This window comes from Pelobates fuscus, chromosome 4 (assembly GCF_036172605.1).
Source record: "Pelobates fuscus isolate aPelFus1 chromosome 4, aPelFus1.pri, whole genome shotgun sequence".
NCBI lineage: Eukaryota > Metazoa > Chordata > Amphibia > Anura > Pelobatidae > Pelobates > Pelobates fuscus.
This window is the reverse complement of record NC_086320.1, coordinates 391,940,699-391,953,939: the sequence shown is the minus strand read 5'-3', so window position 1 is coordinate 391,953,939 and position 13,241 is coordinate 391,940,699.

Genomic DNA, 13,241 nt, shown 5'->3' with positions numbered 1-13,241 from the left:
TGGAACTGGATGTGTAACTTAGACCTTTCTTCTTTTCGCTCGGACATCCCCAAGCCAACCCGTCAGGGTCTTGGCGGGTATGCCGACCTATGGACTTATAGGGGAGCAGTGTGAAGGAATTCCCCTTATTCCCCTATTTGGCGTTAAAATGACAATTTCCTTTATTTCATGTGGGCTTTTCCCATAACATATCATTAATATATATACCCTGCGGCACTTAATATATCATTAATATATATATCCTGCGGCACTTAATATATATATACTGCGGCACTTGTTATATCATTAATAAATATACCCTGCGGCACTTAATATATCATTAATAAATATACCCTGCGGCACTTAATATATCATTAATAAATATACCCTGCGGCACTTAATGTATATACCCTGCGGCACTTAATATATCATTAATATATATACCCTGCGGCACTTAATATATATACCCTGCGGCACTTATTATATCATTAATAAATATACCCTGCGGCACTTAATATATCATTAATAAATATACCCTGCGGCACGTAATATATTGTGTATCCTTAATATATCATTAATAAATATACCCTGCGGCACCTAATATATTGTGTATCCTTAAAATATCATTAATATATATACCCTGTGACACTTAATATATTGTGTACCCTTAATATATCATTATTATATACCCTGTTGCACTTAATATATTGTGTATCCTTAATATATCATTAATAACTATACCCTGCGGCACTTAATATATCATTAATATATATACCCTGTGCCATTTAATATATTGTGTATCCTTAATATATCATTAATATATATACTCTGTGCCATTTAATATATTGTGTATCCTTAATATATCATTAATATATATACCCTGTGCCATTTAATATATCATTAATATATATACCCTGCGGCACCTAATATATTGTGTACCCTTAATATATCATTAAAATATATACTCTGTGCCATTTAATATATTGGGTACCCTTAATATATCATTAATATATATACCCGGTGCCATTTAATATATTGTGTATCCTTAATATATCATTAATAAATATACCCTGTGCCATTTAATATATCATTAATATATATATATACACTTCGGCACCTAATATATTGTGTACACTTAATATATCATTAATATATATATACCCTGCGGCACCTAATATTTTGTGTATCCTTAATATATAATTAATATATATATACCCCCTGCGGCACTTAATATATCATGAATAAATATACCCTGCAGCACTTAATATATTGTGTATCCTTAATATATCATTAATATATATACCCTGCGGCACCTAATATTTTGTGTATCCTTAATATATCAATATATATATATACCCTGCGGCACCTAATATATTGTGTACCCTTAATATATCATTAATATATATACCCTGCGGCACCTAATATATTGTGTACCCTTAATATATCATTAATATATATACCCTGTGCCATTTAATATATTGTGTATCCTCAATATATCATTAATAAATATACCCTGTGCCATTTAATATATCATTAATATATATATATTCCCTGCGGCACCTAATATATTGTGTACCCTTAATATATCATTAATATATATACCCTGCGGCACCTAATATTTTGTGTATCCTTAATATATCATTAATATATATATACCCTGCGGCACCTAATATATTGTGTATCCTTAATATATCATTAATATATATACCCTGTGCCATTTAATATATCATTAATATATATACCCTGCGGCACCTAATATATTGTGTACCTTTAATATATCATTAATATATATACCCTGCGGCACCTAATATTTTGTGTATCCTTAATATATCATTAATATATATATATACCCTGCGGCACCTAATATATTGTGTATCCTTAATATATCATTAATATATATACCCTGTGCCATTTAATATATCATTAATATATATACCCTGCGGCACCTAATATATTGTGTACCCTTAATATATCATTAATATATATACTCTGTGCCATTTAATATATTGTGTATCCTTAATATATCATTAATATATATACCCTGCGGCACTTAATATGACATTAATATATATACCCTGCGGCACTTAATATATTGTGTATCCTTAATATATCATTAATATATATACCCTGCGGCACTTAATATATCATTAATATATATACCCTGCGGCAATATATATACCCTGCAGCACTTAATATATTGTGTATCCTTAATATGTCATTAATATATATACCCTGTGCCATTTAATATATTGTGTATCCTTAATATATCATTAATAAATATACCCTGTGGCACTTAATATATCATTAATATATATACCCTGCGGCACCTAATATTTTGTGTATCCTTAATGTAGCGGAGTAGAGGTATTATCCAAGGTATCTCCGCTGGTAGACAGGAAAGGTAATCCAAGACAGGTACAAGACAGAAGCGTAGTTACAATCCCTTCCCTCCAAGAACTAGACGACACATAGCTTGGAGGTCAACTGAGGTTTTATTCACACACTTACAGTATTTATGGGATTTCCCATGCAAGGGGTTTCCCTACAGACAATTAAGGGGTTAGGCAATAGGGGACTACGTGGGAAACTGAACAAGCTGGACATTTCTCCCACAATACACTGCTGCACGAGAGGGACACTCCTACCAGCATGTACAGTTAAGTGGATTATCCCCTCGCAGAAACAATATTTTACATTAAAATACAAAAGTGGGATTTTGTTCGTCAGATTTAGACGAACGGACCGTCGGTAGATAGCTGGGGTCGGGGCGCACATTTTGTGAAAGTGCAGCTCAGATCCCAGCTTATCTAACCGAACGCCACATGAAAGACACATATATTCTAAGTTCCCCTCAAACTACCGAAGGACCCCATAGAAACCAATTACCGAAGGACCGAGGCTCCCGAACGGCTTGGAAGCCCAGCGGTATTCGTGCCGTCGAGTAGCCGATTTTAGTTCCAGGCACTCGACGACCAAATACCGCTGGGCTAACAAAGGATCCAAGATGGCCGACCGCCGCGTGGTCGGTAGCCGAACGACGGCCACCCTGAATCCTCTTAATTTACCGATTGCAACAATGTTGCAATCGTTAACGAGAGCCACACGACCTCCTGAGGGTGGTCTCCATTTGGTAGTTTGTTCGTTTCACCAACTGAGATAGAAATCACTGTTCGTGGAACGATTACCTGAATGCCGACGGGTTTTTATGCTGCCAGCATACGAACACCATAGACCTGCAATACATTACACACGCATACCCTTGGTTCTTAAAGTGGTACATACATATTAAAGAAAATACAGTTTTAAAGATGGCTGCTGCTGCCACAATGCTCCCCTAGAACCAAGCCGGCATACACAGTCTGATCCCAACAGATCGGCTTGGGGATGTCCGGAGGAGTACCCACAGATCACTTGTCCAGTTCCGTTTGTCGGGATAACCCGTCGGCATTTCCGTTTAGCTTTCCCGGGCGATATTGGATGGTAAAATCAAATGGCTGCAGCGCAGCAGCCTGGCATTGTCCCCTGACTCCCGGTTCAGCCAGACCAACGGGTGTGGCTGTGAGTAGCGAAAAGGTTTGTCCATACAAATAGGGCTGCAGTTTCTTGAGGGCCCACACCACGGCAAGGCATTCCTTTTCGATGGCGGTGTAGCTTACTTCTCGGGGTAAAAGTTTTCTGCTTAGGTAAGCTACCGGATGCTCGCCGCCATCTGCTCCGACCTGGCTCAGTACTGCTCCCAATCCAAACATAGAAGCGTCTGTATGAACGAGAAAGCGTTTAGTTGGATCAGGAGCAGCAAGAACAGGTGCGTTAACAAGAGCAGTTTTCAAGAGTTGGAATGCCTGTTCACACTCTGGGGCCCATACTACTAACTTAGGGAGGTTCTTGCGGGTTAGATCGGTGAGGGGTTTGGCTAGGGTACTGTAATTAGGTACAAACTTCCGATAATACCCTGCGGTACCCAAAAATGCTAGTACCTGGGTTTTAGTGCAGGGGGTTGGCCATTGGGCTACGGCCTCTATTTTGGCCGGTTCTGGTTTCTGTTGGCCACTGCCTACTCGGTGTCCTAGGTATTGGACTTCTGCCATCCCTATATGGCATTTACTGGGTTTAAGGGTTAACCCTGCCTCCCGGATACGGTCCAAGACGGCCCCTATATGGCTCAGGTGATCAGTCCAGGAATAGCTAAAAATCGCTATGTCGTCCAAATAGGCGCATGCGTATTCCTGAAACCCATCTAATAGTCGGTCCACCATCCTCTGGAAGGTGGCCGGGGCATTTTTCATCCCAAATGGCATGACCCTAAACTGGTACAGGCCAAATGGGGTGACAAAGGCCGACTTGAGGATGGCGTCCTCGGCTAACGGGATTTGCCAATATCCCTTGCAAAGGTCAATGGTGGTTAGATATTTACCCCTGGCCATTTTGTCTAATAACTCGTCTATCTGGGGCATGGGATAGGCGTCGGACACTGTTTTATCATTGAGCCTCCTATAATCTACGCAGAAGCGGGTTGTTCCATCCCGCTTCGGCACTAGTACCACTGGGGATGCCCATGGGCTATCCGAAGGCTCAATTACTCCTAACTGCAACATTTCCTTAAGCTCTTTGTACATATTTCCCCTAACGGCTTCGGGAATGCGGTAGGGTGGCTGACGGAGAGGTGTTTGGTCTGGGGTTTCCACCCGGTGGGTGGCTAATGGGGTATATCCGGGGAGGTTGGAAAAGGTAGCTCCTTTTTCCCTAATTAACCTTTGGGCCTGAGCTCTCTCCTGGGGGTTCAAGCGCTCTCCTAACTGTACGGCGGCTAGATCCTCCTGGTGGGTTTCCCTGGCGAGAAGGTCAGGTAGGGGTAGGTTATCCGTCCTCTGCGGCCGAGGCACAGATGGCGGATACCTCCTCCATGCGCTCGTGGTAGGGATTCAGCATGTTCACATGGCCCCGGCACAGGGGCCAATTATATAGGTGGTATCGCAGACTACCACCTTGAATGGGCCCTGCCAGGAAGCCTGCAGCTTGTCAGTAGGCACGGGTCGTAGAATTAATACCTTCTGGCCGACCTGAAAGCTGCGGTCCCTGGCTCCCCTATCATACCATCGGCGCTGTCGTTGCTGAGCCGCTTGGAGGTTGGTACGTACAGCCTGGGTTAAAGCCTCCAAGCGGTCCCGGAATTCTAGCACATAGGGTACGATAGGAGTACCATTAGTGATCGTTCCCCCCTCCCAGTGTTCTCTGATTAAATCTAGGGGGCCCCTCACTCCCCTTCTGAACAACAATTCGAAAGGGGAGAACCCTGTGGATTCTTGGGGGACTTCTCTGTAAGCAAACAGTAAGTGGGGTAAAAAACGCTCCCAGTCTTTTTGTGTGTCTACGAACGTTCGGATCATTTGTTTCAGCGTTCCGTTGAAACGTTCGCAGAGACCATTAGACTGAGGGTGGTACGGGGAGTTAAGGATAGCTTTCACCCCGCATACTTTCCAAAGCTGGTGAGTGACCTCTGCCGTGAATTGGGTGCCTCTATCCGAAATAATCTCCCGGGGTAATCCCATGCATAAGGGCATCCACTACGGTCTCGGCATGTACATTGGTTAGGGCTAACGCTTCGGGGTACCTGGTGGCGTAGTCCACTACGGTCAAGATATACTTCTTGCCGGAGGGACTAGGTTTTTTCAGCTGTCCTATTATGTCTACTGCTATTCTACTAAAGGGCTCCTCTATGATGGGTAGGGAGTGGAGTTTGGCCTTGTACCGGTCCCCCCTTTTCCCGACTCTCTGACAGGTATCACAGGTATTACAATAGTGCCTAATATCCTGGGATATCCCTGGCCAGAAGAAATTTTGCGTCAGCCGATGTTTGGTTCGGCTGATTCCTAGGTGACCTGATAGTGGTATGTCGTGGGCTATTCGCATTAGCTCCTGCCTATACTTCCGAGGCACAATTAACTGTTTTATAGGAATGGGAATAGATCCAGCTACTACTTTCTCAGCGTACCGGTATAATAACCACTTATCCCAAGCATATCTCTCCCCTTCTAGGCCTGCCTGGTTCTTATCTATCCGGTCTTTGTAAACCTGCAGGGACGGGTCTAGGGCGACCTCGCTACAAAATTCTAACGGGGCATCCCAGGGTAGGACAGTGTGATTAAGAGGGGCCGGGCTTACCTGAGCCTCAGAGTCGGGGGGTGGTGCCGTGGTGCGAGCCTGTTGACGGGTGACGACTGGGTAAGCCTCCTGTGGAGTTGGTCGTGTAACAAAAGCGGAGGTTAGCTCCCCCAAGTCATTCCCCAAAATAACATCCGCAGGCAAGTCCTGCATCATCCCCACTTCCACTTGCCCTGCCCCTGCTCCCCAATTCAAATGTAGTTTGGCAGTGGGGACCTTGTAAATGGCTCCCCCTGCCACCCGTACTGCTATAGTCTCCCGTGAGATGTTCCTTTGCAACTAGGTGGTTCCGGACCAAAGTGATGGTGGCCCCGTAATCTCTCAACCCTTCCATCCGCTTTCCTTCTATATGGACCACTTGTCGATGACCTTGGCGGTTGTCAGAGGCAGCTTGCACCGGGTTCACTTCGTGGAGGGTGTCTAGTGGTTCTTCCATCTGGGTGGGGGTGGAAGGCTGGACAAATGCTCCTGTCTGATAGCAGTGTACTGCTGCTCGAGGAACAGGTGGTTGTCCTTGATGGGGCCAGGATGGTCGGGCCCTGTTTCGGGGACAATTCCTTTGTATATGTCCCAGCTGGTTGCAGGTATGGCATCGGATAGGTGCCCGGTTGTTGAATCTGGGAGGCTGCTGATGGTAGGCCCCTCCTGGCCGGGGAGGATCGACCATGGTAAGTCGGGGAAGGTTTGGCTGAGAAGATACTTTATGTGATGGGCGCTGTTCCCGCCTGGTGTCTTGGTGCTCATCAGCTAGTTTAGCGGCTTCTTGTAAGGTACAGGGTTTACGATCCCTTACCCAGTTCTGTAGTTCTGGTAATAATCCCGTGTAGAACTGTTCCAGTAGCAATAACTGCATGATATCCTGCGGAGTGGTGGCTTTTGCTGCCTCAACCCACCCGGTGGCTGCTCGCTGTAGACTGTGTGCGAACTCAGCGTGTGAGTCCTTCTCCTGTTTTTTCAGTTCCCGGAACTGCATGCCTCCGGTGTAATGGCATATCGTGCTAGGAGGGCTAGTTTTACCTTCTGGTAGTCCCTGCTGTCCTCTACAGGCACGGCTCGGTACGCTTCTGCTGCGCGGCCTGATAGGTTGCCAGCTAGCAAGGGTACTTGATCTTGAGGGCTGATCGCATGCAGCTTGCATAACCGTTCAAAGTCCTGCAAATAGCCATCAATGTCGCCCTCTGTATCCGTAAAGGCTTTAAACGCTTGGTATGGAATCTTTGCTTTCCCTGGCAGGGTAGGGACAGGCGTTGTGACTCCCTCACCCGCTTGCTGGTTCATCTGCGACCTTCGAAGCATGATGTAGTCCTGCACATCTGTATAAACCCTGTCAGCCATCTGTTCAGCTAGGGCTGGTGGGAATAAAGCCATCCTGCTCCTATATTCCTTAGCAAATTCGGTTTGCTCCTCCTCCCTTGGAGGTGCTGCAGCAGCTGCGGCTCTGTCTCCTTCCATGAGCTCTGCGATTAGAACAGCCTTTGCTTTGTTGCTTGCTATTCTCCCTCTCGTTCCAGTAATTCCTTTAATGTGTTCCGTTTCAAAAGGGTATAATCCGTTTCCATTCACCGGCTGTTTGTGTGTTTCTCTGTATTCCCGAACTCCGGTTTCATCCGAATGGTTTAACTCACGGATTATTGTTTCTTCCTTTCAGTTCGTTTAAATTCCTGCAGAACACTTCTTGCTGTGTAGTTAAGATCCCGTCGCTTGCCACCAATTGAAGCGGAGTAGAGATTATCCAAGGTATCTCCGCTGGTAGACAGGAAAGGTAATCCAAGACAGGTACAAGACAGGTAGCGTAGTTACAATCCCTTCCCTCCAAGAACTAGACGACACATAGCTTGGAGGTCAACTGAGGTTTTATTCACACACTTACAGTATTTATGGGATTTCCCATGCAAGGGGTTTCCCTACAGACAATTAAGGGGTTAGGCAATAGGGGACTACGTGGAAACTGAACAAGCTGGACATTTCTCCCACAATACACTGCTGCACGAGAGGGACACTCCTACCAGCATGTACAGTTGAGTGGATTATCCCCTCGTGCAGCAGAAACAATATTTTACATTAAAATACATAAGTGGGATTTTGTTCATCAGATTTAGACGAACGGACGTTCGGTAGATAGCTGAGGTCGGGGTGCTCATTTTGTGAAAGTGCCGCTCAGATCCCAGCTTAACTAACCGAACGCCACATGAAAGACACATATATTCTAAGTTTCCCTCAAACTACCGAAGGACCCCATAGAAACCAATTACCGAAGGACCGAGGCTCCCGAACGGCTTGGAAGCCCAGCGGTATTCGTGCCGTCGAGTAGCCGATTTTAGTTCCAGGCACTCGACGACCAAATACCGCTGGGCTAACAAAGGATCCAAGGTCGGTAGCTGAACGACGGCCACCCTGAATCCTCTTAATTTACAGATTGCAACAATGTTGCAATCGTTAACGAGAGCCACACGACCTCCTGAGGGTGGTCTCCATTCGGTAGTTTGTTCGTTTCACGAACAGAGATAGAAATCACTGTTCGTGGAACGATTACCTGAATGCCGACGGGTTTTTATGCCGCCAGCATACGAACGCCATAGACCTGCAATACATTACACACGCATACCCTTGGTTCTTAAAGTGGTACATACATATTAAAGAAAATACAGTTTTAAAGATCATTAATATATATACCCTGCAACACTTAATATATTGTGTACCCTTAATATATCATTAATATATATACCCTGTGCAATTTAATATATTGTGTATCCTTAATATATCATTATCATATATACCCTGCGGCACTTAATATATTGTGTATCCTTAACATATCATTAATATATATACCCTGCGGCACTTAATGAATTATGTATCCTTAACATATCATTAATATATATACCTTGCGGCACTTAATATATATACTCTGTGCCATTTAATATATTGTGTACCCTTAATATATCATTAATATATATATATACCCTGTGCCATTTAATATATCATTAATATATATACCCTGCGGCACCTAATATTTTGTGTATCCTTAAAATATCATTAATATATATACCCTGCGGCACCTAATATATTGTGTACCCTTAATATATCATTAATATATATACCCTATATATATGTTAAGTGCCGCAGCATATATTTATTAATGATATATTACAGATACACAAAATATTAGATGCCGCAGGGTATATATATTAATGCTATATTAAGGATACACAATATATTAAATGGCACAGAGTAAATATATTAATGATATATTAAGGGTACACAATATATTAGGTGCCGCAGGGTATATATATTAATTATATATTAAGTGCCACAGGGTATATTTATTAATGATATATTAAGGATACACAATATATTAAATGGCACAGGGTATATATATTAATGACATATTAAGGATACACAATATATTAAGTACCGCAGGGTATATATATTAATGAGATATTAAGGGTACACAATATATTAAGTGCCGCAGGGTATGTTTGTTAATGATATATTAAGGATACACAATATATTAAGTGCCGAAGGGTATATTTATTAATGACATATTAAGTGCCGCAGGGTATATATATTAATGATATATTAAGGATACACAATATCCTAATATGTGTATCCTAATATATCATTAATATATATACCCTGCGGCACTTAATATATTGTGTATCCTTAATATATATACCCTGTGCCATTTAATATATCATGAATATATATACCCTGCGGCAACTAATATTTTGTGTATCCTTAATATATATACCCTGCGGCACCTAATATTTTGTGTATCCTTAATATATCATTAATATATATACCCTGCGACACTTAATATATTGTGTACCCTTAATAGATCATTAATATATATACCCTGTGCCATTTAATATATCATTAATATATATACCCTGTGCCATTTAATATATCATTAATATATATATCATTAATACATATATTAATGATATATTAAGGATACAAATGCCGCAGGGTATATATATTAATAATGTATTAAGGATACACAATATATTAAATGGCACAGGGTATATATATTAATGATATATTAAGGATACACAAAATATTAGGTGCCGCAGGGTATATATATTAATGATATATTAAGGATACACAAAATATTAGGTGCCACAGGGTATATATATTAATGATATATTAAATGGCACAGGGTATATATATTAAGGATACACAATATATTAAGTGCTGCAGGGTATATATATTAATGTACATATTAGGATATTGTGTATCCTTAACAAATCATTAATATATATACCCTGTGCCCTTTAATATATTGTGTATACTTAATATATTATTAATATATATACCCTGCGGCACTTAATATATTGTGTATCCTTAACATATCATTAATATATATACCCTGCGACACTTAATATATTGTGTATCCTTAACATATCATAAATATATATACCCTGCGGCACTTAATATATTGTGTATCCTTAACATATCATTAATATATATACCCTGTGCCATTTAATATATCATTAATATATATATACCCTGTGCCCTTTAATATATTGTGTACCCTTAATATATCATTGATATATATACCCTGCGGCACTTAATATATTGTGTATCCTTAATATATCATTAATATATATACCCTGCGGCACCTAATATATTGTGTATCCTTAACATACCATTAATATATATACCCTGTGCCATTTAATATATCATTAATATATATACCCTGCGGCACCCAATATATTGTGTATCCTTAAAATACCATTAATATATATACCCTGCGGCACTTAATATATCATTAATATATATACCCTGCGGCACCTAATATATTGTGTATCCTTAATATATCATTAATATTTATATACCCTGTGCCATTTAATATATCATTAATATATATACCCTGCGGCACCCAATATATTGTGTATCCTTAACATACCATTAATATATATACCCTGTGGCACTTAATATATCATTAATATATATACCCTGTGCCCTTTAATATATTGTGTATCCTTAACATACCATTAATATATATATACCCTGCGGCACTTAATATATTGTGTATCCTTAAAATATCATTAATATATATACCCTGCGGCACCTAATATATTGTGTATCCTTAACATACCATTAATATATATACCCTGCGGCACTTAATATATCATTAATATATATACCCTGCGGCACTTAATATATCATTAACATATATACCCTGCGGCACTTAATATATCATTAATATATATACCCTGCGGCACTTAATATATCATTAATATATATACCCTGCGGCACTTAATATATCATTAATATATATACCCTGCGGCACTTAATATATCATTAATATATATACCCTGCGGCACTTAATATATCATTAATATATATACCCTGCGGCACTTAACATACCATTAATATATATACCCTGCGGCACTTAATATATCATTAATATATATATACTGTGGCGAAACCAACCTCGCCACTGGGCCCTGGAGAAGCCTGTTTGCTAGCCTCCTACCTGCTGACTATGGCCCCTGGGTTATTTGGGGCATATTGTACTTTATATTGCTGCTACTGGCCCTTTTAAAATCATCGATGGACATATTGGGACTTTTTGGGATTGTGGCGAAACCGACCTCGCCACGTGTCCTTGGAGGGGGCTGATTGCCCGCCTCTTGCCTTTGGACTATAGACCAGACTTTATGGGAATGTGATACCCCAGATAGCTATACCATGGAGCCTATTCATATAATGAAAGACTATGGGAAAGACTTTAGCTCCATGGCAATTGTACTGTGTGAGTAGGATCTGCGCGCTATTCGGTAGTTTTGTGCGCGCAGATCCCAGCTATCTGGGGATAGGTGAAATGTCTGTGTGTTATGTGTAAAAGGTGAATTTATGTATTTTAAAGTGTTTTACTGTCTTTGTGTCCCCATGTGCTTAATGGAGTCTGTCTCTGTGCTGGGAGATAATTGAATTACTTCTCCAGCACAGAGAAGGCCCTGTAAACCTGGAAAGCTAGGGGTTTTAAAAGATACTTTACTAACTTTTGAACCCCTGGTCTGATCCATGCCATTTTTTAATATGTTGTTCCCCTGAATGGATTGATTGTGGATATGTATTTTTATGTGAATGTGATATATGGTTTTGAAGTTACAGATATTGTGTAAAAGTATATTTTACTCTGTATGCATAATGGGATTATGTGTCACACTAAGGGGAGGGGATGTGTGGGAGGTAACATCTATGTCATTGGTTCTTTTATGCCTCCCCCTGGGTGTGGCCTGTATGTGTGAGTTGGAAATAAAAGCCAGACTGGGTGTCCCAGTCTAGAGTTCCTGTTTAACCCTCAAAATGAAGTGTCGTCTCGTTCTTGGGGGGAATTGGATTGTAAGCTGACTGCCAGGAGTGTAAGCGGATTGTATGCTTTTCTTGTTCAGCTGTCCCAGTGTTCGTGTGGTTCCAGTCGGGAGAATGGTGTTTGCAGTAGCTGCCTGTGCATCTAGAAAGGGGATTATCGCCTAAACTGGGTTTTACCCCCTTGTAAGTGAAACGGTCCGTTACAATTGGTGGCAAGCGGTGGGATGGCGTCCTAGTGTGAGGTAAAGCAGCTCGGAGACACAGTTCGTTTGGAGTTACAAAGTAAGGGTAACGCTAATATTCATACAGCACCCCTGGTCACAGCAAACATGACCTATCGCTTTGAGGGCGACGCGTACCGGGACGAGGTCATGAGACGATTAACCAGATATGGCCCGAATCCTTCAATAGAGGCGGTTATGGCAACCGTGCGCAAGTTGGATGCGGAGAATCGAGCGGCATGGGAATGTGAGTGCCGATTGCGGAGATTGGGCCTGTGGCCAATTGGTCTCTCTGCCCAGCGGCAGTGTGAGTTACAGGGAGCTGAAGGTGTCGTCCTTCCTCCCCAGCGGCAGTCTACGGTTCAGGGAGAGGAGCCTGTTATTCCCTCTCCCCAGCGGCAGCACAGCTCACTAAGGGGAGATAGTAAGCCCCTCACCAGCGCAGATGGGACCGTGGTCTCCGCGGCCAAGCTACAGGGAGCGGAAGGGGCCGTCCTTGCTCCCCAGCGGCAGTCTACGGTTCAGGGAGAGGAGCCTGTTATTCCCTCTCCCCAGCGG